This window comes from Hemitrygon akajei, chromosome 30 (genome assembly GCF_048418815.1).
Source record: "Hemitrygon akajei chromosome 30, sHemAka1.3, whole genome shotgun sequence".
Taxonomy (NCBI): Eukaryota; Metazoa; Chordata; class Chondrichthyes; order Myliobatiformes; family Dasyatidae; genus Hemitrygon; species Hemitrygon akajei.
In genome coordinates, this window is record NC_133153.1 from 33,004,077 (window position 1) to 33,030,450 (window position 26,374).

A 26,374-nucleotide genomic window follows, 5' to 3' on the forward strand; every position below is an offset into this window, starting at 1 on the left:
GTTAGGCAGCATCTGTAGGCAGAAGTACAGTCAACGTTTCGGGCCGAGACCCTTCGTCTGGACTAACTGAAAGAAAAGATAGTAAGAGATATGAAAGTAGGAGATGGAGGGGGAAATTTATTTTCTCTCTCTGCCCCTCTCACAATCACCCCTTGCCTGTTCTCCATCTCCCTCTGGTGCTCTCCTCCTGCTTTCTTTCTCCCTAGGTCTCCCGTCCCATGATCCTTTCCCTTCTCCAGCTGTGTTTCCCTTTTGCCAATCAGCTTTCCAGCTCTTAGCTTCATCCCTCCTCCTCCTGTCTTCTATCATTTCGGATTTCCCCCTCCCCCTCATACTTTCAAATCTCTTACTATCTTTTCTTTCAGTTAGTCCAGACGAAGGGTCTCGGCCCGAAACGTCGACTGTACTTCTGCCTATAGATGCTGCCTGGCCTGCTGCATTCCACCAGCATTCTGTGCTTGATGCAAGATATAAGCATTACAGTCCTGTGCAAAAGTCTCTGGCACATATATACAGCTATGGTGCCCCAGACTTTTACACAGTACTGTAGTGATTTTATGTATTGCATTGTACTGCTGCCACAAAAATAGACAAATTTTGTGACATATGTGAGTGAAACACACTGCTGTATTTGTCAATGCTTCACACGTGAGTGAAGTATTGTACAAAACTCTTAGGCACTCTACCTATATATGTCTGTGCATATAACTCTTACACAGTGCTGTACAAGTTATGGTAGATTAATAGATTGATAGAGGAATAACATGGTAATGTTCAGGAATCTACTGGCAGAGGGGAAGAAGCTGTTCCTCAAACATTGATGGATCTTCACGACTTCTCACTTGTAGTAAAAAGAAGAGGTCACGATCTGGATGTTGAGTATCCTTAATGATAGATGCCTCCTTCTTAAGCCACCCCCTTTTGAATAGGTACTCAATGGAAGGGAAGGATCTGACTTTGATGGTGCTGGCTGAGTCTTACGATCCTGCATGTTGGAGATCTCTTACCAGGCAGTGATGGAACCAGTCAGGATGCTCTTCATAAAACATCTTCAGGAATTTGCAAGAGTCTTTGAATATATATATATATATCAAATCTCAAGTTCCTAGTGTTTTGGTTTAATGACTCAATTGCCTCCTTTGGTTGGTCACTCTCTTGTAGGTTGTCCAGGCTACAGCTTCATGTCACAGAATGATGTATTCTGTTACATTGAACATGGAACAGCACATATAACACCTTAAAACTATAAGACATTGGAACAGAATTAATCCATTCAGCTCATTGTGTCTGCTCTGCCATTTCATCATGGTTGATCCATTTCCCTCTCAAGCCCATCAGCAGTAAAATTTATTTTAAATATTCTCAGGAGATCCAGGAAATAGAGCTCTACAAAACTCTGGTTCTACCATACTTTGAGCATTGCATTCAGTTTTGGTTGCCTCATTATAGGAAGGATGTGGAAACTTTAGAGAGTGTGCAGAGGAGATTTACCAGGGTTCTGTCTGGATTAGGGAATGACTTAAGAGGATAGGTTGACCAAGCTAGGCTTCTCTCTTCGGGGCAAAAGAGGATGAGAGATGATTTGATAGGAGGTGACAGGAGGTATAGATAGAGTGGACAGCCAGTGCCTTTTTTTCAGGGTGTCAAAAGCAAATACGAGAGGGCATAATTTAAAGATGATTGGAGGAAAATATGGAGGGAGTGGGAGTCTCAGAGGTAAGTAATTGTAATGTACTACAGTACTGAGCAAAAGTTTTAGCTCATATATACAGCTAGGATGCCTAAGACTTTTGCACAGTACTGTAGTAATTTTATGTATTGCACTGTACTGTCACCTTTAAAACAAACATTAATTGCATGACATATGTGAGTGATGATAAACCTGATTCTGATATGGGTTCGGGTCTCTATTATAGACTGAAAGTGGGAAGGGGGCAGGGAGAGGGGAAATCATGCATGGGAAAAGAGAAAGGGAGAGAGGAGGGTCCAGAAAGTACCAGAGAGACACTCTGTAATGATCAATATACCAAATTGCTTGGAATCAAATGACCTTGCCTGATATCTCAGAGCTGGGTCTGTCTGTACCCACATCACCTTCCTCCCTGGTACTCCTCTGACACCCATATGATACCCTTCCCATGGTGCTCCACATTCGCCATCCAAATATCCTTTACCCCCTCCAAATCTACAGACTCACTTTCCACTCCTCATTGACAAATACGGTACTGTATAAAAGTCTTAGGCAGCCTGGCTATATATATATATGTGTCTAAGACTTTTGCACAGGACTGACACAGCAAGTCAGTCAGCGTCTGTAGAGGCAACAGACTTAGCGTCACAAGTTATAAAAGCTGGTTACGTCATATCTGGCGTATTACATTCAGTTTTGTTTAGCCCTTTGGCCCTCTGAGTCACACTGCCCCATCAACCCCGATTAACCTGAACCTAAAATGGGACAACTTACAATGACCAATGCACCTTTCCGGTATGTCTTCAGGCTGTGGGAGGAAACCAGAGGACCTGGAGAAAGTCCACTCATTCCACGGGGAGGACCTATAGAGACCCTTTACAGGGCGGCGCTGGAATTGAACTCCAGGTTCTGAAATCCCCCGAGCTGTAATAGCATTGTGCTAACCACTGCACTAATAACAAATTCTAGAGGGCATGGATTAAGGAGAACGGTTCAGAGGTGATATGTTGGGCAAGACTTTTACATAGAGAGTGGTGAGTGCCTGCTTTGCTTCACGCTTGAGTGCTCAATGGGGGGGCGCTGATGCTTTTTTGCTGGTTGGGGAGGGGGGCATTGCCTTACTGCTGCTTGTGCTTGGGGGGGAGCTAGGGGGGGCTTTGGGGTTCTAATATTTAACTGGCATTCATTCTTTGGGGCACTCCACTCTTTTCGTGGATGTTTGTGAAGAAAAAGAATTTCAGGATGTATAATGCATGCATTTCTCTGACGTTAAACGTACCTATTGAAACCTACTGAAATCCACTGCCAGAGGTGTCAGTGGAGGCAAATATATTAGGGAGTTGGGTTGAGTTGTTCTCCGATCTTGCCAATCTATTTGCAAACGTTTTGTCACCAAATGAGGAGACGTCATCAGTGCACCATCCATTTGTGTTGTAGTCTCGAATGCTTGGCCATTATATACTTATCCATCAGCTGATTGGTCATCATTACAGAAACTCATTTGTGATGTAGCGAGGGGTCGCGTCGCTGATTGGTTATGTGGCGAACTGTGTGTGTTGTGGTCTGGAATTCTGCCTGCATTGGCTTATAAATAGGATCAAGGTCTACATGTCTGTATACAGGATTTTGGTGGAAAACCATGCTCCTAGGATTTCTCTTGCATTCCGCGTGTTGGCTTGCGCCTAGACTTTCACTGACACCCAAACTGTATTAAGGAGTTTAAGGGGCTCTTAGATCAGCACATGAATATGCAGTAAATGGAGGGATGTGGACTTCGTACAGTCAGAAGTGATAAATTTAACCAGGGCCTGTACCTATGCTGTACTGTTCCATGATCTATGTAACAGAATGCATCATTAGAGGACATGATCACCTGGACAACCAGAAATATAAGATGGGACATGCAAATTAGCATGGCAAGTCATAAACACAAGGGAATTCTGCAGATGCTGTAAATCCAGAGCAACACACACAAAATGCTGAAGAAACTCAGCAAGTCAGGCAGCATCTATGGAGAGGAATAAACAGCTGACATTTCAGGCCGACACCCTTCATCAGGGCTGGAAAGGAAGGAGGGAAGAAGGTTGGGGGAGGGGAAAATACATTAGGTGATGCCAGGTGAGGGGGAAGGTGGGTTTCTGGGGGAGGGGGTGAAGTAAAAAGTTGGGAGAGGATAGGTGGAAGAGGTATGGCCCCATAGTCAAGCGTCTGGATGAGCACATGGTCAAAGAGTCATGGAGATCACAGGGGAGGAGCACTGAGAGAAGGTCTTACTGAACTCCCATTGAAGGGAAGTTTTACATTTCTTCAGGGTAGGCATACCTTGAAGAGACTTTGCAATATAGTAAGAAATCATAAACACACGAGATTCTGCAGATGCTGGAAATCTTGAGCAACACACACAAAATGCTGGAGGAATCCAGCAGGTGTTATTTATCATCATTACTAATTTAGTTGAAATTTGTTGTAGAAAGCAGAAAGTAGATGCATTTGTCTAATTTTTTGATCAGTTAAAAACATATTGTTTTGCCAAAACTAATAACCAAAGATATGTCCTTGAACTAAAAACTAAAATAAACTAAAAAAAAATCAAGCCCCATTTGGAGGTAATTGATTTCATAATTTGTGGTGGATTGTTTCCAAGACTTGTGCCAGATCTGCAGACTCTTGGAGAAAGAAGCTGGAAGTCCACAAGCCGGTCCTCATTAGGAGAATGGAGGTAGAGAAGGTCAGTAGCTTTGAATTCCTTGGCATTAACATATCAGAGGATCTGTACAGGAACCAGCATTACAAAGAACACATGACAGGACCTCTACTTTCTTAGAAGTTTGTGTAGGTTTGGCTTGTCACCAAAAACTTCGACAAATTTCTATAGATGCACATTGGAGAGTATCCTGGCTGGCTGCACCACAGACTGGAATAGAAAAACCAATACCCAATAATGGAAAAGCCTACAGAAACTGGTAAACACGCCCCCGTTCATCAAAAGCAAAGCCCTCCCCACCATTGAGCACATTTACATGGAGCACTGGCATGAAAAAGCTGCATCCATCATCATAGACTCTACCATCTCAGCCATGCCCTCTTCTCGCTACCACTATTTGGCAGGAGCCTTAAGTCCCACACCACCAGGGTCAGAAACATGTTATTACCCTACAGCAATCAGGCTCCCAAACTGACTAGCACTCTGAACTGATTCTAAAGCCTACAGACTCACTCTCAAGAACCTTTTACAGCATGTGTTTTCAGCATTAATTCTTTGTTTGCACAGTTTGTCTTCTTTTGCGCATTGGCTGTTTGTCTGTTTATGTATAGCTTTCATAAAATTCTATCGTGTTTTTGTAAATACCTGCAAGAAAATGAATCTCAAGTTATTATATGAGAACACATACGTACTCTGATGATAAACTTGCTTTGAACTTTGAGATCTATTCAATGCACAGTATCCCTGTGCCTGTTGAGAGCCCAGCGCTTCACTGTGATCATAAATTCCCTGATCATGTTCTGTCTAGCCAAAACTCCCATCCTAACTTTGATCGATGCCATCAGGGCCAGCACAGTAGTGTAGTGGGTAGCACAATGCTTTACAGTACCAACGACCTAAGTTCAATTTCCACTGTTGCCTGTAAGGAGTTTGTATGTTCTCCTTGTGACCGTGTAGGTGCTCCGGTTTCCACAGTCCAAAGACGTACTGTTGGGTAGGTTAATTGGTCACTGTAAATTGTCCCGTAATTAGTCTGGGGTTAAATCGGGGTTTTGATGGGTGGTGTGGTTGGAAGTGCAGGATGGACCCTCTCTGCACGGTATCTAAATAAAATAAAAAGCAGTTGATTAAGTTAAAACCAAATTAGGAGTCAATGATGATCCTCGTTGATCCTGATAAAGATCATGAGTGTGATTGATGTCTAAATAAATGTGATTATGACCGTGCCCTGACCAGAATGGGGCACAAAATACTTTAACAGCTAAAGAAAGATAAAGTGAGAACAGATAATGTGATAACAATTTCAGATAATGTCATTGTTTTCCAGACTTTGTAGAATAAAGTGATTGTGAACACAAGATGTAAAGTAAATCATTGCGATATATCAAGCTACAAATAAATTTTGGCTCATCCTGTCAGTTAAAATCTGTTTTTTTTTTCATATAATTTTTAAATTGTTTAGGGACAGTCATTCAGATTCTCACTATGCTGAATCCAAGTGGACCAATCCCACTGCTCCCAAGCTTTAAGCAATTCTGCTTTGCTCCATATTACCCACACACTTCATTCCTACTTCCCAAGAATATTGAGATATATTTTGGTGAATTTCCTTATCTCCATGCCATTCAACTCCACTGATTTTATAAATTTCCATATGTGATGCTGAACAATAATATCTGGCCTTTTAATCACTGAGATAATTTCCTAGAACTGAGTCTTCTCCCAACATAGACACACACACACACACACACACACACACACACACACACACACACACACACACACACACACACACACACACACACACACACACACACACACACTACAGACACACCATCACACAAACTACATTCTCTCTTTCTCTCACTCACACAGACACATACACACACATAAAACAGATACAGGCACACTATCACACATACTACAAAAACAGCCACATTATCACTTCCCCCCTCTCTCTCTCACACACACACACACACACACACACACACACACACACAGACACACACACACGCACACACACAAACACAGACACACACACACACACAAACAAACACAGACACACACTCACTAAGTACAAAAACAGTCACGTTCTCTCCCTCTCTCTCTCTCTCTCTCTCTCTCTCTCTCTCTCTCTCTCTCTCAGTCTCTCTCTCTCTCTCTCTCTCTCTCTCTCTCTCTCTCTCTCTCTCGGATTTTTTTCCCAGCCAGTAACGCATTTTTCTTACCCTGCACCGTGACCCAGATTATCATCTTTCTACTGAGCCTGAGACTAGACTGTAGACTTCCTCATTATGAAAGGCATGGCATCACATCAATGACAGAATTTAACCAGTTCTCATCATCTACATCTTCGCTGTATTGAATCAAAAACCTCAGTTTAAATTGTTGACAGTTAGCTCATGTCGTCCAATTCTGATACCATTCTTCCATTCCACTTAAAAGCAAAATATGTCGGTGTCCCGCATCCAAACAGTAAACACATCCAATCTATCCAGTCTCATAAAAATCCTGATTCAAGCAGAATCTTGATCCAGTTATCACATTCCTTGGCATGATAATAGTAACATCAATCAAGATACATTTGGAATTCCCATTTCTTACTATTGAAGCATTACCAAGTGGAGAAGGTCATAAACATCTTATTATCCTTAATATGGTTCGTTTTGTCCAGTAAGATGAATTTAAAATGTATACATATTTGGTGTTTTAATAAGATTGTATTAAATTGATATTATTCCAATGCTTAATAAGTCTGTTTCATGCATTAGATGATTTTGTAGCTCTTGTGGAACTAAAATGTTATAAACTGTTCTGTTGTGTGAGTTGGCTAAAGTCAAAAGCCAAAGATATATGAGTCTACAATATCCAGCAAACAATTAGAGGTCAACTATATGTGATTCTGGATTGAGAAGCTCTCCACCAGTCATGTAGTGGGGGGATAACAGATGGCAGAACTTCGAAACCAATGTACACTTTTTTTTGAGATGTCCATACTTGTAAAATTCTTGTGGATTCCTACTTAAAAGTTAGTTAACCCTGGAAATCAACTTCGGCTTGTGTTTGGAGGACAAACCCAGGACAATGGCTATTGGGAGCCTTCAGAGACATCGTTAATATCTTTTTTGGGGGCTACTTTCAAATCTTGGCGATTATTTTATTTGTTGGCATGCTATATTGATGTCAGAAGAGTGGCAATTCTTGTGGCCTCTACCAGCACAATCCTTGAGCTGTGTTGGTCATTGATTCAAACAATGCATTTCCCTGTTTGTTTCAGCGGTTTGCTGTACGTGTGACAAATAAAGCTAATCTCTCTTTATCTGGCAGAGCCAGAAAATGGAAAGAAATAAATGTTATTCAAGTGTACAGATTACAGATCTACTTTAACAATAAATATCATTCAAGTGAACAGATGACAGATCTACTTTAACAATAAATATTCAAATTTACAGATTACCTATCTACTTTAACAATAAATGTCATTCAAGTTTACAGATTACAGAAAACTGTACAGTTGATGTTTCAGGCCAAGATCCTTCTGAAGTACCCTTTTGACTGCTGAAGGGTCTCAACCCAAAACGTCGACTATACTCTTTTTCGTAGATGCTGTCAGCCTGCTGTGTTCCTCCAGCATTTTCTTTGTGTTGCTTGGAATTCCAGCATCTACAGATTTACTCTTGTTTGTTACAGATTACAGATCTATTTTAGCAATAAATATCATTCAAGTTTACAGATTACAGAGATCAAGTTTAGCAATTGATGCTCAATATAATATTCCTCTGTCAAACTAATGTTTGGTATTGTTTCATACACCCTCTTGTACCTTGCTAAAGTGGTTATAATGTCTGACCATAGAGAGACTGTTGGACATAAGACCGTAGGGTATAGGAACAGAACTAGGATATTTGGCTATCATGACTGCCTCACCATACCTTCATAACTGATTTATTATTCCTTTCAACTCCATTCTCCTGCCTTCTCCCTGTAATCTTTGACGCCCTTACTAATCAAGAGCCTATCAACTTCTGCTTTAAATATACCCCATGACATGACTTCCACAGCTGTCTGTGGCAATGAATTCCACAGATTCACAACCCTCTGGCTTCTCATCTCGTTTCTAAATGAATGTCCCTCTTTTCTGAGGCTGCACCCTCTGGTCCTAGACTCAGTCATGATAGGAAACATCCTCTCCATGTGCACTTTGTCTAGTCCTTTCACTATCCAATAGGCTTCAAAGAAATCTCCCCTCTTTCTTCTAAGTTCCAGCAAGTACAGACCTGGGGCCATCGAACTCTCTTAATACATTAACTCTTTCACTCCCAGACCTTTTGAAGCCCAAAACCAAGTTTGTCTTCCTATTCTACACTGTTTTTAGAAGGGGTAATTGGAATCAATTTGCCTATGACTACTTCTGAATAAGAACAGCGTGGGTTTGAATCCCATGTCTGAGGCACAATCAGCTAATTAAAGTTGGCACAGTCACATACTGTACACTGTCTGCTGCATTGTCGGATGTGGCATTTTCCTGATGAAGTGCCCCTGTCTGTCCTCCTCAATGAATGAGGAACATTTTCAAGATTTTGACCAATGTTCCTTCTAACATCTTCAGCAGAGGAGATTATCCAGCTGTTAACACGTTGTGGTTTGTAGGAGCTACTGTGCCCCAAATGGCTGCTACATTTCTTCCAGCTTACCAGAGGGATCACACTTCAAAGGATTTTTTCCTAAGCTGTTTTTGGATGCCTTGTGAAAGATGCTTGATAAACACAGATTTTTTTCTTTAGAATAATTATATAGATCACCTAGCATATAGAGTCTATTACTTTTTTTTTGCAAGCAGTCCTTACCTAAGCTTCCTCTATTTTCTTCTCTCTCAATTCCCCAACCGTTAAACTATTATTGCATCTGTTCCCAACATCCTGCTAGGCAGTGGATTCTAAATCTCAGTCATTCATTGCTTGAACATGATTCCCTTCTTGTTGATATGATTCTTCTTGTCATTCGCCAACACCTGTGGTGTCTGGTTGTGGTTCCTTCCACCATTCGAAACCATTTGTCTTCATATTCTACCCACACACTTCCTGATTGTAATCGCCACTGGGAAGGAACGTGGCCACTTCAAGGGGAACAGCACCAGTGTCCCCCACCTTTCCTTATTGCTGCAAGCTTACTCAGGCTATTTATGTACTGTCAGCGCAGTTATAGCAGTAACAGGTCAAAAACCCAAAGCAATCTAAAGACATGAGTTCAAATTACTGGAGAAGGTAAATCAGAGAATTTTATGAAGTACAGGAATAAAATGCCAGTGTTGCTGACAATGTATTTTTTGATAATAGGATCAGCAATTATTTAACGTTCTTTCAGGAGGGAAGGTGGCCTTCCTTGTATGTGTAACTCCAGAGCCCACCAACATGACTGATGTTTAAAATGCCTTCTGAAGCAAACCAGTGTTGAAAAGCCACAGAGTCTAGTCAAGCTTATTGTCACGTGCACAATCGCAGTGAGGTAGAGGTACAATGGGAAAGTTGCTTGCAGCAGCATCGCTGACAAATACAGTGTGCTGCAAAGGTCTTGGTGTATATACTTAGCTAGGGTGCCTAAGACTTTTACACAGTACTGTAGTAATTTTATGTATTGCTCTGTACAGCTGCAAAACAAACCAAATTTCATGACATATGTGAGTGATGCTAAACCTGATTCTGATATGGGTCTCTGTTTTGGTCTGAGAGTGGGAAGGGGGCAGGGAGAGGGTTGGGAAAAGGGGAAGGAAGAGGGGAGGGAGTGGGGAGCACTAGAGAGATATCCGGTAATGATCGATAAACCAACTGTTTGGAATCAAATGGGCTTGCCTGGTGTTTCAGGGCTGGGTGTATCTGTACCCCGTGCCACCCCATGCCCCTGGCATTCCTTCTCTGCCACCTGTCCCAAACACTTCCTGCGACGTTCTACCCTCACCATCCCCGGCATCCTTTGCTTCCACCAGATTTACAAACGCGCTCTCTGCTCCACGCTGACAAATTCAGTACTGCGCAGAAGTCTTAAGACTTTTTCACAGAACTGTAGGTTCAGAGGACACACAAGCATAAATTAGATAAAGTAAGCATACTGTAAGTTATACTTAATGGATAAAATATAATGCAAATGAAAGACTATTTATTAATCTAACCAATGACCTGATCACTAAGTCACTGTCAGATATTAGATTTCTGGACCAGCTCAACAGATTAGTCAAGCAACAACCTGGCAAACACGAGCAAATCTTCAGATGCTGGAAATCCAAAGTAACGCACAGAAAATGCTGGAGGTGCACAGTGGGTCAGGCAGCATCTATGGAAAAGAGTAAACAGGTGACATTTCGGTCCAAGGCCCTTCTTCAGGACTGAGAAGGAAGGGGGAAGATGTCAAAATAAAAAGATGGGGGGAGGGGAAAGAGGGTAGCTGGAAGGTGATATGTGGGTGGAAAAAGACAAAGAATCTGATAGGAGAGGAGAGTGGACAATAGGAGAAAGGAGGAGGGAGCCCAGAGGGGAAGTAGTAGGCATAATCACACTCACAGATCATATACTGCAGTCAATAGCCCATGGTAACCAGACTCTAACTTGGTTATCCTTAAAGCAATACAGTATCAGCAAGAGAATGCACCATGTCTACAGCTGTACATGTTTTTGGGTGACCTAAAAACCCATGGAATTGAAGAACAAACAAGGGAAAATAAGTTGCATAAACTGCTGAAGGACAATGGACCATGGCAAAAAAGGAAAGGTTGGTGATGGGCAGATCAGCAGAAGAGAAGAGGTGAAAGATATTAAGGTTATCCTCTCACCCCTTCACTTCTCCGCTCCTGCCTATCACCTCCATCTGGTTCTGTTCCATTCCTCCTTCCCTTTCTTCAATTGTCCACTGTTTTCTCCTTCTTTTTCAGCCCTTTATCTCTTGCACCTATCACTGTAATGAGCTCTTTGGGCCTATGTGGGGTGCTGGATAGAATTGGGCTCCAAGGTTTTTAATAGCACCTGAATTTGTTATTGTTGTTTAACAACCGTCGTTATTCATTTAGAGTTTCTTCTGTTTTTCTCCAGCAGCTTGCTCTTTGTAAAGCAATCTCCTGGTGCCTTCTGTTTAATCTTATTAAGCTTATTTTGAAAGGCTCAGGGATCCCATGTTATTTGTATTATTTAGGAGGATGCCAAATTAGTTCTATTGCAGGGTCCTAATTTTGAGAATGTTATTTCTCGCAGTGTCGCTTGGCTGAGCCACCGATGATTTTTTGGAATTCTTATGAATAAACTTTCGTCGCCATCTCTACAACAGACTCCATCATTCCTCTGCACTTGGGTTCTGATATTGCCAGCATACACTGTGAAAATCTCCTCCATTTTTTAAACTTCATCCCCCCCCACCAGCCACCCACCTTTCCCCTCACCTGATCTCACCAATCTCATGCCAGCTTGTACTCCTTCCCCTCCCCCATCTTGTCATTCTGGCTTCTGCCCCCTTCCTTTCCTGTCCTGATAAAAGGTCTCGGCATGAAACGTTGACTGTTTATTCCCTCCATAGATGCTGCCTGACTTGTTGAGTCCCTCCAGCATTTTGTGGGTGTTGCTCACGATTTCTAGCACTTGCAGAATCCCTTGTGCTTGCGGTTGTGGAAATAAATCACCTGCTCCTTTCCCTCAGCCGATGAATCAGTCTAGTCCATTTGGAACAGTGTGGTAACAAGTATGCTGGAAAGCAGCCATGCACACAGGCTGTGTTAGTTTCCAGAGCTGAGAAACATCCCCAGGAGATGCCACACCTCTCCTTTTTTCTTTTCTTTCTACCATCCAGGGCTTCAAATCTTTCCTCCAGATTCCTCTTGATTTATGTGTACTTATTTCAACTTATTTTCTTCATAACCTTCACTACTTTATGGAGGCTAAAGGCAGATTGTGCGACTGCTCTGCAAAGCACGAGATAGTTGCTCATTGCTTGAGTTGTCCAACCACCCTGATGCTGACCTCTCTGCCCTCTGTCTTTGACACCTTTCCAATTAAGCTTTGCACATCACCTTCTAACTAGGAACGTTACAGGTTTCCAGATTGAACACAGAGTTCAGCAATTTGCAATAATCAGAATTTCCAGCTTTTCATTTCCTAGTTCCTGTATTCAGTACTGGTTCATTTCAGAATTGCATTCTGCTTCCCCAGTTACACCGGCTTCAGAATCACTTGCTCATTTTCTTCTTCTACTATCATTTTCATTCATCTGCAATCACACCTTTCATTATTTAGTCTCTCCTGCTTTCAACCCCATCACTAATTCCTTCCTTTCCCTCACCTGCTTTCCTCTGCATTTAAAACTAGTTTGTTTTTAATAGTTCCCAGTGCTGGAGACACATCATTGACCAGGGACATTAATTCTGTTTATTTCTCTATACTGTATCTGTCAAATATTTCCAGCAACGCCCGCTTCATTAACTTCTTTAATAACCTGTCCTCCCACTTTCAAAGGACAGTGCTCAAGCAACCGCAGATTTTCTTTTTAGTAGCATAGTGGTTAGCCAATACTTCACAGCGCCAGTGATTGAAAGATCCGGGTTCAATTCCTGCTGCTCTCTGTAAGGAGTTTGTACATTCTATCCATGACTGCGTGGGTTTCCTCAGAGTACTCCAGTTTCCTCCCACATTCCACAAGACTTATGGGGTTAGGGTTAGTAAGTTGTGGGCACACTATACTGCCACCCGTCCAAGAGGACCAGAACCTTGTCATAGGGTTTGGAGGTTTGCGTGCCTCAATGATCCGGGGAGCTATGTTGGCTGGAGTCAGGACCTTGTGCTTTGGTTCTTGGTAGGGAAAATGCCAAGCAGGTCAAAGGGTAGAGGCCAGACTAAGAGTGGTCCATCAGTTCTCCAGGTTCCAGGGTTCAGCTCAGAGCTAACAACCCTGGGTGTTTAGAAAAAAATTGTTACGGAGATAGCAATGAAGAATTCTTCTATATCGGTGCACAACTGTATGGACAGACAGAAATAGAGGACATTCATTGCTGCCTTAAACACCAACAGCATAACAAGCAATGAGTATGTTGGCAGCAGAAGCATGGCAATATTTGCTGGCTTCTCCCAGCACATGCTCAAACTGTATTGGTCATTGATGCAAAACGATGCATTTCACTGTATACGAGACAAATAAAAATAATGTTTATCTTTTAGACTTGCACCATTGAACTTAGAGAGTGCCAATTAACTTATGATATCTCTTACTCTGAAATACCTCAACTCACATTTCCACACAGCATTTCATTTTGCAGTGTGCCAGCCCTTTCCTGTAGTCTTTACAACAACGTTGTATTCATTCACGATATCTATCAGTTTGTGACCATAAGACATAGGAGCAGAATTAGGCCATTGATCCCATTGAGTGTTCTGCCATTCCATCATTATTATCCATCTCCTGCCTTTTTCCAGTTACCTTTGCTGCCCTTTCTACTCAAGAATCTATCAACCTCTTTTTTAAATATACCCAACGACTGGCCTACAGAGCCGTCTGTGGCAATGAATTCCACAAACTCACCACCCTCTTGCTAAGAAATTCCTTCTGTTGTCTTTTCTAAAGGGACTTCCTTGTATTCTGAGACTGTGCCCTCTGGTTCTAGACTCCCCCACTATAGCAAACATCCTCTCCATATCCACTTTATTTCGGCCTTTCAATATTCAATAGGTTTTAATGAGATTCCACCGACATTTGTCTAAACTAGAGCAAGAACAGGCCCAGAGCCATCAAATGCTCCTCATACATTCACTTTTTCATTTCTGGGATCATTCTTATCAACTTCCTTTGGACTCTCTCCAATGCCAGCATATCATTTCTTTGATAAGGGGCCCAAAACTGCTCAGAAAACTCCAAGTGCAGTCTGACTGTTGCCTTATAAAGCCTCAGCTTTATAAGAATATTTACAGTTTGTGAAGTTGTTTTATAATAAAATGACAAAGATTCTGCTACTGCTTCGCATTAAATTAAACTGTCTCATTATTACCTACATGAGAATATTAACTAATTTTCCGTCAATTGCTATAATTTTGTTTCTCGGGACATCTTTGCCTCCTTTTCCCCAGTTGTTCTAATTTTGCTAACTTTGCTTCACTTTGATTTGTTTGATTTATTTCACTTTGCTGAAAGTTTTTGTGAACTCTGTATAAATAACTTCAACATCAGTAACATGATGATAAGGACATCATTTTAGAGAACTCCATTAATTAAATAGAACTTGCTGTTAATTAACCAGTGCCATCCTTCATTCATCAGTTCATGATTAAAATGCTAGTCTTCCTGTAAAGCATTGAACTGACCACTCCTTTTATATTGCTTCCTATCCTGGACAAAGTTGCAATATCTGTGATTTTCAGTCCTCTATCATCATCTTGTATCGAAGGGGGAATGAAAGAATTCAACTAGTTTTTCAGCCCCAAACTTGCTCTTTTAGCACCAACTAATCACTTATTCAGGGTGCAGGGTGGAGATACGTCTCTACCAAAGGAGGTGCAAGGTTCTCCCCCCCTCCACTAGCCTGCAGGTCACCCATGGGCAAGGTGTAACACCTGCTTAACCTCCCACCCTGAATCAGGGTCATGTGAAGCTATGGGAGCAGGTGGTGGATGGTCATATGAGCAGCCGGTGCAGATCACAAGTCCTGGTTATGCGACCACTGACACCAGGCAGACAATTTTGAGGAGTATTGATAACGCCTGGGGCCTACCCGTTTTGTAAATATACTATCCAGAAGAAAGCAATAGCAAATCACTTCTGAGGAAAAATTTTCCAACAATAGGGCTGAACTGGCTAACACGAGAGGGCACAGTTTTAAAGTGCTTGGAAGTAGATATAGAGGAGATGTCAGGAGTAAGTTTTTAACGCAGAGAGTGGTGAGTGTGTGGAATGGGCTGCCAGCAATGGTGGTGGAGGTGGATACGATAGGGTCTTTTAAGAGTCTCTTGGATAGGTTCATGGAGCTTAGAAACATAGAGGACTATGGGTAACCCTAGGTAATTTCTAAAGTAAGTGTATGTTCGGCACAGCATTGTGGGCCGAAGGGCCTGTATTGTGCTGTAGGTTTTCTGTGTTTCGATGTTAACAATCATGGTCATGGATAGAGAAGGAAAACCATGATTGCTCACATCAAACAACACAGCACTTAATAAAGATGATCAATCACTTATCTGAACCTCAATCTCAATAACCCCCCCCCCCCCCCCCTTGATTTAGCAAAGGTGTCCTCCTTTATTGACAAAAGATGAAGAGTGTGCTAACCTTTCACCTGCTAGGTATAGAGACAGGTGAAACCAATAGTAAAGTCTAAGATGTAATCCTATTTAGTCATTGAATGTGATGGTGAAAAAGGCCATTCATCCCTTCAAGTGTAGATAGATAGATAGATAGATAGATAGATACTTTATTCATCCCCATGGGGAAATTCAACATTTTTTCCAATGTCCCATACACTTGTTGTAGCAAAAACTCATTACATACAATACTTAACTCAGTAATAATATGATATGCATCTAAATCACTAACTCAAAAAGCATTAATAATAGCTTTAAAAAAGTTCTTAAGTCCTGGCAGTTGAATTGTAAAGCCTAATGGCATTGGGGAGTATTGACCTCTTCATCCTGTCTGAGGAGCATTGCATCGACAGTAACCTGTCGCTGAAACTGCTTCTCTGTCTCTGGATGGTGCTATGTAGAGGATGTTCAGGGTTTTCCATAATTGACCGTAGCCTACTCAGCGCCCTTCGCTCAGCTACCGATGTTAAACTCTCCAGTACTTTGCCCATGACAGAGCCCGCCTTCCTTATCAGCTTATTAAGACGTGAGGCGTCCTTCTTCTTAATGCTTCCTCCCCAACACGCCACCACAAAGAAGAGGGCGCTCTCAACAACTGACCTATAGAACATCTTCAGCATCTCACTGCAGACATTGAATGACGCCAACCTTCTAAGGAAGTACAGTCGACTCTGTGCCTTCCTGCACAAGGCATCTGTGTTGGCAGTCCAGTCTAGCTTCTCGTCCAACTGTACTCCCAGATACTTATAGGTCTTAACCTGCTCCACACATTCTCCATTAATGATCACTGGCTCCATATGAGGCCTAGATCTCCTAAAGTCCACCACCATCTGATTTCACTCTCATTACTCTCGTTCCTAGTTCAAACCTTGAACATTCTAAATGCACACACTGCATAAGTTTACCAGCAATTTATTGGGAGAAAATAATCTTGCTATAAGCAAACTTAACTTCAAAGTCAATGTTAAATTTATTATCTAAGCACATATACTGTATGTCACCATATACTACCATGAGAGCCGCTTTCTTGTGAATATTTACAGGAAAATAAAGAAATACAATAGGATTTATGAAAATTCTACCAAAAAAAAACTGATAAACAACTATTGTGCAAAAGAAGACAAGTTACGCAAATTAAACAAGTAATGCTAAGAACATCTGTTGTAACATCCTTGAATATGAATCTGTAGGTCATAGACTCTGTTCAGAGTTGAGGTGAGTGAAGTTATCCACACTGGTTCAGGAGCCTGATGGTTGTAGGGTGATAACTGTTCCTGAAGCTGGTGGTGTGGGCCCAAAGGCTCCTGTGCCTCCTCCCAATAATAGTATCAAGAAGAAAACTATACATACTGTAAACTAAGAATGACAAACAATGTGCAAAAGAAGATAAATTGTGCAATTAAAATATAATTCATCATACCGAGAGCCTGAATTGTAGAGTTGTAAAATTGAGCCGGTAGGTTATGAATCAGTTCAGTTGTTGAGTTGAACGACAAGGAGCAATGTCAAAAAAAAGTCAAAATTGGGTTTATACATCTGTCCTGTGCACAGATGTATACATCTTACTTGCAGCAACACCCCAAGCATATAGCAACAGGTTCACAACTGTAAATTAAACATAAATTATGTGCAATTTTTACAAGGAGGAACACAACTGAAAAAAAAACAAGGGTCAAAGTAGTCAGAGTGTTGCTCTACTGTTGTCGTACAGGTCCCTTCAAGAACTGAATGGTTGAAGGGACATAGCTGACCTTGAACCTGGTGGTGCGGGACTTCAGGCTTCTGTACTTTCTGCCCGATGGTAGTGTGAGAAGATGGCATGGCCTAGATGGTGAAGATCTTTGACAATTGATATTCCTTCATAAAGCTGCACCTCATGTAGATGCTTTTGATGGTAGGGAGGGATGTGTCCCTGATGCATTGGGTTGACTCAACTCCACTATGCAGCTTCTTACCAACGATGGAAATGGTCGTCCTCCTTATTTTTTGCGTGGGTCACTATTTACACCCGGCTTGTGCAGCCAAGTCAATCCAATTAAACATTGTAACTTCTTGTTCCTAAAAAAAATATTTACATGAGTTAATATTTCCCAAAATCAAGTCCAGCTTTAAAACTATGTTAACACTTCACAGAGAGCTGTTGGTACTGACAACACACAACCATTGATGTAAAAATAATTTGTTTACCTGTCCAACTGGGCCAGGTGCTAAATTTACATCAGATGTTGCAAATGTGAATAGAGAAACGTAGTACATTGACAATTGTCCTTCAATTAAACTCCACTGATTTGGAGCTGGTGTAAGAGTGATTCCCAGCCATCGTGTCTCAGTCCCCCCTTCTTTCTGTATAATTAGGCTCACAGCCAATCCATCAGGATGGAATTTTTATTGCAGGAGACTAGACGCGGATTCATAGGGTTTGGCTATGCAGCTCCAATTTCTATTTGAGATGTAATCATTTACCAGTTATTTCACCAATTGATTCAGGGAATTGCAGCCCTTGAAAAGCATTGAAGAAAGCACTGCACAGTACCCAGTCTGTTACTCAACTTAGCTTCTTTCATTAGCATTGATGTTTGAGTCCTCTTCTGAGTTAGGTAGAAATCGGATTTTATTAGTGAAACACCCCTCCCCCATTTTGAGTGAACAGTATTGTCCAGTAGTCCTTAAGAAAGGAGGTAAGTCTGGGGGGCTATCAGATCATAGAATCATAGATTGAAAATGCGATTCCCTGCTTGCTTGTATATGTTCTTTCAATTCAACTGCTCTTATTTTCTGTTCAACATCACTGCAACTGTTATAAGACTTTAAGACTTAGGAGCAGAATTAGGCCATTTGGCCCATCAAGTCTCCTCCGCCAATCTATCATGGATGATTATTCTCCCTCTCAACCCCATTCTCCTGCCTTTTCCCTGTAATCACTGATACCCTGCCTAGTCAAGAAACTATCAACCTCCACTTTAAATATACCCAGTGACTTGCCCTCAACAGCCGTCCATGGAAAGAATTCCACAGATTTACCATCCACCATCTGGTTAAAAAAAATTCCCTTTCATCTTTGTTCTAAATGGATGTCCCTCTATTCTGAGATAGCACTCTATGGTCCCTGACTCCCCCTGGGAAAAATCCACTCTAGGCTTTTCAATATTCAATAGGTTTCAATGAGCCTCACCATTCTTCTGAACTCCAGCAAATACAGACGCCGAGCCATCAAACGCTCCTCATAGGTTAACCCTTTTATTTCCGGAATTCTTTTCACGAATCCCCTCTGGACCGTCTTCAATGCCGACACATCTTTTCTGCTGCTCACAATACTCCAAGTGTGGTCATACCAAAGCCTCAGCATTACATCCTTGCTCTTATGTTCTAGTCCTCTCAAAATGAATGGTAACCTTGCATTTGCCTTCCTTACTACCAACTAAACTGCACGTTAACCCTTAGGGATTCCTGTGTGACCAATCCAAAGTCCCATTGCACCTCTGATTTTTGAATTTTCTCCCTTTTTAGAAAATAGTCCACACCTTTATTCTTTCCACCAAAGTGCATGACTATATACTTCTCTACACTATATTCTATGTGTCACTTCCCTGCCCATTCTCTCTATCTGTTTAAGTCTTTCTGCAGACTCCCCGCTTCTCCAACACTACTCCTTTGCAAACTTGGCCACAAAGCCATCAATTCTGTCAACCAAAAGAAGCGGTCCCCCGACACCGATCCCTGTGTGACACCACTATTCACTGGCAGCCAACCAGAAAAGGCCCCCTTTATTCTCACTCTTTGCCTCCTGCTAATCAGCCAATCTTCTATCCATGCTAATATCTTTCCTGTAATTACATGGGTTCTTATCTTGTTAAGCAGCATCATTTGTGGCACCTTGTCAAGGGTCCTCTGAAAATCCAAATACACAATATCCACTGACTCTCCTTTGTCTATCCTCCCTGTTATTTCCTCATAGAATTCCAACAAATTCGTCAGATAAGATCTCCCTTAAGGAAACCATGCTGACTTTGATCTATTTTATCATCTGCCTCCAAGTACCCTGAAACCTCACCCTTAATAAAAAAAACTCCAACGTCTTCCCAACCATTAAATTATTAAAGAATGGCATTTAGTCTGTTTAGGATAGAATCCTTTTATAATAGAAATGAGGAGTAATTTGTTTAGACAGATGCTGTTAAATCTGAGGAATTCCTTGCCACAGATGTGCCAAGTCATTGGGTATAGTTAGAGCAGAAGTTCATGGGTTCTTGATTAGTCAGGGTGTCAATGGTTATGCGGTTAAGGCAGGAGAATGGGATTAAGAGAGATAATGGATTGGGTGTGATGGAACATCAGAGTAGACAGGATGACTCAAATGTCCTAATTCTGCTCCCCAGTGTGTCTTATGGGTTTATGGTTTTATGGTCTGATGGTCTTAATATGACTTCAGGAGAGGAAAAGGAAGTAAACTGAATGAAGGCAGACTGAGATTCAATAAGTTTCCTTGCCAGCACAACTGCATGGTTACAGTAATAGTGGCCACGTAGCATAGCGATTAGTGTAACAATTTACAGTGCCAATGCCAGAAGGTCCAGTCAAGATGGTGCCAGTGTACAACACTCCCACGGTCGGCATCTTCTGGGTAGACCAAGAAACTATTTATTTCACTTCTTTTATGTCTTTTACATCTGTTTGTCATCTTGAATGCGTTTCTGGAAATGTTGGAGCCTGTGATTTGCAGTTTGGAGATCTTTCGGGTGATCCAGAGCTTTGCTGTCTCCAAGAGGATTCTGGGAGGCAGTAACAAACCTCAAAGCGAGAAGGCAATGGGGGAGGCATGAGCCATGTTTGACTCCATTTTGCCAATTAAAGCTTCCATTAGTCACTGATTAAAGCGAGGAGAGAGGCTGAAACAATGAGGTGAATGTGGAAGGTGAGCTCCAGCTACCTGCCTTTTGATCACTGGTATGATTGCCCTTCTGCCCGAGGGGGAATCCTGTGTGGCCTGCTGTTGTGCCCAGAAGATGTTACCAAGGTTTTCTGCATTTTGGTTATGGATACGGATTTGGCCTATAACCTATGGAATTTTTTCTAGTCTGTTGCATTTTGTGCAGGGGAGGGAGGGTTTGGGGATTGATGACTGTGTTGCCGTTTTTTTTTTCTTGGTTTCATGGCTATCTGGAGAAGAAGAATCTCAGGGTTATACACTTTGATAATAAATAAATTAATCTTTGAATTGGGAGTTCAGGGTTCAATTCCCACCTCTGTCCATAAGGAGTTTGAACATTCCTCAGTGACCAATCCATATAAGGACATCATGGTAGAAAGGTAGCACAGCAGTTATCACAGTGCTTTATAGAGCCAGTGATCAGTAGATTGGAATTCAATTCGCACTGCTGTCTGTGAGGAGTTTGTACGTTCTCCCCGTGACCACACGGGTTTCCTCCGGGTGCTTGGTTTTGCCCCACATTCCAAAGACATAAGGGTTATGCTTAACGAGTTGTGGGCATGCTATGTTGTCATTGGAAGCATGGTGATCCTTGCAGGCTATCCCTAGCAACGTCCTCATACTGTGTTGGTCGTTGGCACATATGATACATTTCATTGTATGTTCCGAAGACAAATGAAACTAAACCTACCTTAGAATTCTCCTTTAAAAATGACAATTGAATCAGTTTTTCACCATCCAACCCAGAAGGGCATTCCAAATACTTGCTTCTTTATTTCCTCTCAGAACTGATAGCTAATTACCACTCAGGCCATACAAGTTCAAGTTCAAGTTTAATTGTCATTCAACCATACACATGTGTACAGCTAAATTAAGTATTGTTCCCCTGGGGCCAAGGTGCAAAACACAGTACATACAGTTGCACACAGCACATATAGATACTATAAGCACATACAGACACTAAATTAATATTAGCACAAGTCCCTGAGTGGCATGGCCTATAGATTGATGGTGCATGGGATGTTGCCCTGGAGCCATGTCTCTGAAAGAGCAAGTACGCAGCAGTTCCTCATCTTGCGCTGGGTTAGCCGCAAATGAAGGCAAATCAGCTTGTCTCACTGGTCAATCCAACTGAACTGCCCTGAATGTGCATTTGAACTCTTAAACCAGTGTGTATCACTTAAAATGCCAGTTGAATCTCCATAAAACAGAGGGACTCAATGGATATTGAGGAATAAGGTTTGAAAGGGTTAACCAGCTAACTTTCACCTGGAACTGCTGCTGTTTTCAGTAAAATTGCTTTTGCACTATGTAACTACAGGTGCAGCTTGACTAATAGATGCAAGTATCCTGTTGTTGCAAACTAGGCAGGGAGGGACAGCTTGAGACATGAAGCAGTCGGCTAAACCCTATCTTGGCAGGTGAGATAAGCACAGTCAAAAGCAAAATACTCCACTTAAAATTATCACGGCTCTCAGCTACGCGGAGAATGAGGGTGTTTTTAAATCAACTCATTAGTATATGGTGGTGACTGCCTTAACAGCTGGCAATTTAGCAATAGGATGAGAGATAAAATTAATATTAACATTAAAGAGGATGATGTTCTCAATCATTAGGCTAAGATGATCCTATTAAAGCCAAACCATTGCATGATACTTTGTCTTTCTAATATTAGCACAATAATAGTTTTAAAAATCCAATGAGCCTTACGTATCAGATTTGTCTATCCTAGAGCTTTTTTTCGGTCTGTTGGTGATTTATGAAGCTCCCTTGTCTTTAATGTAGAAAATGTAGACGGGGGAAAGAGATATGAAGAATTAATCTGCATTAAAAAGGAAACAGATTTTGATGTTAATTTCTGTGTTTTATCTTCATGCCCGTCAGCTAATTTTCTCCTTTCCACTCAGAACTGTTGATTCTTTGCTAGCCTTAAATTCCACAATTTAGAATGGCACAGTAACACAGCCAGTGAAGCTGCTGCCTCAAAATCCCAGTAACCTTGACATTAGGCGCTGTCTGTTTAACAATGTATTTTGCTGCAGTTTAGAATCGTATTTGGGACAGATAAGGTAAGGCGACAGAGGGTTCCACGAACAAGATGTGTTCTTACTACAAACCAATAATATTTGACCCGAGTTAAGAGATCCTTAATGCCAAACAGATTGAATTTTTAATGGGAAGGAACCTCTGGCTCTCGGTTACTAGTTCATTTAACGACTGTTCCACTCATCAAAACTCATGGTTATTGTTTGTCACACACAAAATGCTGAAGAAACTCAGCAGATAACCATATAACAATTACAGCACAGAAATAGGCCATCTCGGCCCTTCTAGTCCGTGCCGACGCTTACACTCACCTAGTCCCACTGGCCCGCACTCAGCCCATAACCCTCCATTCCTTTCCTGTCCATATACCTATCCAATTTTACTTTAAATGACAATACCGAACCTGCCTCTACCACTTCTACTGGAAGCTCATTCCACACAGCTACCATTCTCTGAGTAAAGAAATTCCCCCTCGTGTTACCCTTAAACTTTGCCCCCAACTCTCAAATCATGTCCTCTTGTTTGAATCTCCCCTACTCTCAATGGAAAAAGCCTATCCAAGTCAACTCGATCTATCCCCCTCATAATTTTAAATACCTCTATCAAGTCCCCCCTCAACCTTCTATGCTCCAAAGAATAAAGACCTAACTTGTTCAGCCTTTCCCTGTAACTTAGGTGCTGAAACCCAGGTAACATTCTAGTAAATCTTCTCTGTACTCTCTCTCTATTTTGGTGATATCTTTCCTATAATTCGGTGACCAGAGCTGTACATAATACTCCAAATTCAGCCTTACCAATGCCTTGTACAATTTTAACATTACATCCCAACTCCTATACTCAATGCTCTGATTTATAAAGGCCAGCATACCAAAAGCTTTCTTCACCACCCTATCCACATGAGATTCCACCTTCAGGGAACTATGCACCATTATTCCTAGATCACTCCGTTCTACTGCATTCCTCAATGCCCTACCATTTACGATGTATATCCTATTTGGATTATTCCTAACAAAATTTGGATTATTCCTACCAGATACAGCAGGGTAAGACGTAGGAACGTGTAAAAATTCTCATAGAAGGATCAGAAGTGGAGAGAGTGAGCAGTTTCAGGTTCCTGGGTGTCAAGATCTCTGAGGATCTAACCTGGTCCCAACATATCAATGAAGCTATAAAGAAGGCAAGACAGTGACTATACTTCATTAGGAGTTAGAAGAGATTGGTATGACAACAAGTACACTCAAAAACTTCTCTAAATGTACTGTGGAGAGCATTCTGACAGGCTGCCTCATTGTCTGATATGGGGGGGGGGGTGAGCGGGGTGGCTACAACAAAGGAAGCTGCAGTGGGTCACAAATTTAGTCAGCTCCATCTTGGGTACTAGCCAACAAAGTACCCAGGACATCTTCAAGGAGCGGTGTCTCAGAAAGGCAGCGTCCATTATTAAGGATCCCCAGCACCCAGGGCATGCCCTTTTCTCATTGTTACCATTAGGGAGGAGGTACAGAAGCCTGAAGGCACACACTCAGTGATTCAGGAACAGTTTCTTCCCCTCTGCCATCTGATTCTTAAATGGACATTGAACTCGTGAACACTACCTCAGTTATTAAGTATATATTATTTCTGTATTTTGTATGATGTTTAATCTATTCAATATACATATCCTGTAATTGACTTATTTATTTATCTTTACTTTTTTCCCCTTCTATATAATGTATTGCATTGTACTGCTGCTGCTAAGTTAACAAATTTCACAACACATGCCGGTGATAATAAACCCGAGTCTGATTCTGGTTCTGAGCATCAATGAGAAGGAATAAAGTGTCGATGCTTTGGGTCGACACCTGTGATGATGAAGGGTCTCAGCCCAAAGCATCGACTCTATTCCTCTCCATAGATGCTGCCTGACCTGCTGAGTTCCTCCAACATTTTCTGTATGTGCGTGTTATACTGGATTTCCAGAACGCCTTGTGTTTATTGTTGGTCGCTGCTTGGCTTACCTGCTCTCTAATCTCCTCATCTTCGCCTCGGTGCTGAACTTTGGCCCTCTGTCAAGCTTTTCCAATTAGCAACAAGCAAATGCTTGTCAGCGGGTTACATGGTTGCAACATCGGCACCTCCAGTTTGTTCAGCGGCGGAGAGGTATGCAAACAGGAGAGAAGCAGCAGCTCTGGATATAATAGTGTTTTCATAGCTGTGTTTTGAAACTTCACGGTAATTTTTGGGTGCATTCCACTTCTCCCACAGAAGCCTATCAGCTCTTAGGCCTAGCCATGAAAGGAGGCACCAATCTGAAATCACTGATTCCCTGCATGTTACAGAGGGCCTTTGAATAGACAACATTACACTGATTGAAAACCTAAAGTGAAATTTGCCAGATGTGATAAATGCCATACATTTTACTTGACTAAATAAGCTGCTTTCAGCATTCAGCGTTACAGAGATTCTAACCACTCTGCCCTCTTACTTCTTCTCACCTGCCTATCACCATCCCCTGCACCCTCTCCTCCTTCCCTTTTCCTTATGTTCCACTCTCCTCTCTTTTCAATTTCCTTCCTCTCCAGCCCATTGTCTTAGCTGCCCACCTTGCTTCACTTATCATCTTCTATCTATCTTCCTTCCCCTCCCCCTACCTTTTTATTCTGGTGTCTTCCCCTTTCCTTTCCAACCCTGAAGAAGGATCTCCACGCAAAACAGCGACTGTTAATTCATTTCCATAGATGCTGCCTGAGCAGGTGGGTTCCTTCAGCATTTTGTGTGTGTTGCTTTAGACTTCCAGCATCTGCAAACTTTCTTGTGTTTGTAGATTCTAAATTCCTGTGGTTCATTGATCCAAAGATCCAATATCAATAGTATACAAACTTTTATTTAGGCTTTCACTTATCGTGCAATGGTGCGTGCTCAGATCCTGAGTAGCCCCTCATCAGAATGCTAAGTTAAGTATTCACAGCTGCCCAAATCGTCCTAGCATAATCAGGAAGGGCAGTAGTAAGCACATCAAAACTTTCTGCTCATGGTCACGTGTCTGATCTTCAGAACATGTGTCTGTCACATGTGTGTGTGTGTGTCTATGTGTGCATCATAAAGTATTGTGTATATGCCTGCTTTGGGTCTGAGGCTGTATTTGAGTGAATCTGTCCGATTCTATGTATGGCTATACACAAGAGAGAATGTGCATGTGTGTACAGATGCACATGCAAGCATGCGCTTATGTTAATTGGTATGCGTTGTGAGTACGTCTGTCCATGTGATAGTCTTCATGCAGGGCAGTGTATGTGAGAGAGTGTCTACATATGCCTGTGTGTAATACTGTTTGTGAGCATATGCGTTAGTGATTATTCTGGAGTTAGTTGAATACTTATTATATTCTTATTGAGATACAGTGTAGAATAGTCCCTGCTGGCCCTTCAAGTTGTGCCACCCGGCAATCCCCCAATTTATTCCTAGCCTAATCACAGGACAACTTACAATGACCAATTAACATACTAACTGGTACACCTTTGGAGAAACAGGAGCACCTGGAGGAAATCCATACAGTCACAGGGAGAATGTACAAACTCTTTACAGGCAGCGGCGGGAATTGAACCCGGATTGCTGGTACTGTAAAGTGTTCAGCTCTTAATGTAAGTGGTAAATTGCAAGCAATATTTTGAAGTTAAAAGAACACCTTTGCAGTGTCTATGGAACACAGGCTG

The 26,374-nt window shown here is 41.8% G+C and overlaps 1 long non-coding RNA gene across 1 annotated transcript in view; it reads right to left on the minus strand.

Moving 5' to 3' along the window:
* LOC140718601 (uncharacterized) overlaps positions 1 to 24,835 on the minus strand; it is a 39,867-nt gene extending 15,032 nt beyond the window's left edge. The window contains exons 1-2 of the long non-coding RNA XR_012096745.1: positions 24,680 to 24,835; positions 17,461 to 17,767 (exon numbers count right to left, since the gene is read on the minus strand). This is a non-coding gene — a long non-coding RNA (uncharacterized lncRNA). The remainder of the gene's footprint in view (positions 1 to 17,460; positions 17,768 to 24,679) is intronic.
* Positions 24,836 to 26,374: the final 1,539 nt, after the last annotated feature.